The sequence below is a fragment of the Dipodomys spectabilis genome, unplaced genomic scaffold (assembly GCF_019054845.1).
Source record: "Dipodomys spectabilis isolate Male_0828 unplaced genomic scaffold, ASM1905484v1 ptg000042l, whole genome shotgun sequence".
Lineage (NCBI taxonomy): Eukaryota > Metazoa > Chordata > Mammalia > Rodentia > Heteromyidae > Dipodomys > Dipodomys spectabilis.
In genome coordinates this window covers 10,349,532-10,351,478 of record NW_024870719.1, presented here as the reverse complement: position 1 = coordinate 10,351,478, position 1,947 = coordinate 10,349,532, and the positions used below count along the sequence as shown (strand labels likewise).

The following is a 1,947-nucleotide window of genomic DNA, read 5'->3' as shown; positions in this document are numbered from 1 at the left end:
TGGTGGGGGGGAGGGGGGAGGAGGATTGGGTGTGGGGGGAGGATGGGAAGGGATAGGAAGGGGAAACAAAGGAGGAGGCTACAATGCTTGATAAGAAATGTACTCATTATCTTACCCATGTAATTGTAACCCCTCTGTACAGTATTTTCACAAAAAAGTAGAAATGAGACACTGTAGAATATGTAGACTATATTATTCTGCAACCGTAATTTTACTTATTTACATATACTTTTTTTCCTGAATAAGAGTCTATTCCAAGGACCAGGACCATTGCTAAATAAAATCCCAGTGTGAATAATTCTTAGGCATCCATATTGTAAGGTCCATACTTTATAGTGAATGAGGCAAGGTCTGGGATATTAATTCATTATTATTTAAGTAAACTGATGCCTAATTTGTAACATGATAAAGCATATGCAAAAGAATTTTGCATTTATTTAGCTATGGCTTTATGCTATATTAGTGTAACATACAGCTACAAAGTTGTATAATATTTATTTTCATATTCCAAGAGCAGTGAAGACAAAAACCTTTATTTTTGAAATTCCTTAATCTGAAAAAGGATATCTTTTTTTTTTTTGCTGCAAAAAACTTTATTTTCATTTGGTCCAAGGCTTGGGAAGGGCTCCAGGATGGTTAGTTAGGAAGTTTCCCAATGGCTAGAGGCAGAAGCTCGGGCGGAAACCCCGATGCCTGGCGAGGCAGAGGTGGCCCCTCAAAGGCTGCTGGACTCTGGAATTTTCTAGTCGTGTTTGAGGGTGAGGCGTTCGAAAAGATATTCGCCCAGCTGGGCCTGAGGGGCCGCCCCCAGCCTGCGAAGGTTGGTTAAGTGGTCGCCCATCTTCTTGATGAGCTTCACCTTTCATGCAGGAAGTGGTTTTCTAGGAAGTCACAGATGGGGGTCTGTGCGAGCAGAATCCAAGGCATGAAGGTCCACAGTGGCTTGGTTCAGGCTCTTCTCCAGGGCCAGGGCGGCTTCCTTGGCTTCCACGGTTTTACCCCACTCATCCTGAGAAGGTTTCTGCACATTCTGGTTCTGCATCTTCAGGAGGCGCTGGGCGCCCTCACGCTTCTCCTCCGCCAGCTCGCCAAAGAAGTGGCCCACGCCCTCCAGAGCCATGTCCTCGCGATCGAAATAGTAGCCACAGAGAGGCAGGTGTAGGAAGCCCGCAGATGCAAGTTGACCAGGCGGTAGACGGCAGCCTCCACCTCGGTGGAAAAATTCTGACGAATCTGGGAGGTCATGGCTGGTCGTCAATACAGAGCTAACCACAGTTGGTTGGTCCTGGAAGCAGGCGACGGGCTAGATCAGGGTCAGAGGTGGTGAGTGGAGAGGTAGTTGGTGGTGGAAAGGAAGAGTCCCCGGGTCTGTTCCATCCAAACACTGTTGAAGCAAGGCACAGATCCGCGGGACTGGCGCACACTTCTGCTCAGGGTATCTTTTCTTAAAAGATGCAATGAACATTTAAATTGTCCTTCTTTGCCTCCAGAAGAATATAATGGAACTGCTTCTCTGTTTTTAAAAACCACATCTAAGGAAAAAAAGTAAGCAGGAAACTTCTTGAAAGAAAACGAAGGAATTACATTTCAGCAATTACCTAGATCTTGCAAGAAGATTGTGTTTGACAGGTAAATTCTCAAAATGGAAATCTCCATTGACTCAAGTTAAACTTAATAACTGTTTTAAGTATCTTATCCACATGACACTGAGGATAATGATGGAAAACTTTCTTACTTTCTTTTAGCAACCATTTAGCACAGACTGGGCTCTAAATCACATAGCTACACCCACCAAGAATCACTTACACGTTGACTGATAAAATATAATTTCTAGCTCAAAGGAGAAATTGGCAATTCAAGTAGTTTTATGAGCTTTGGGTAAAAGTTACCTTATATTTAATAAAATGAGTAATTCCTCCATCTCACCAATATAATAATCTTTTGAAG

General features: G+C 43.3%; 1 pseudogene; it reads right to left on the bottom strand.

Moving 5' to 3' along the window:
• Positions 1-708: 708 nt before the first annotated feature.
• Positions 709-1,301, bottom strand: LOC122106515 (annotated as a pseudogene).
• Between the last annotated feature and the right edge of the window lie 646 nt (positions 1,302-1,947).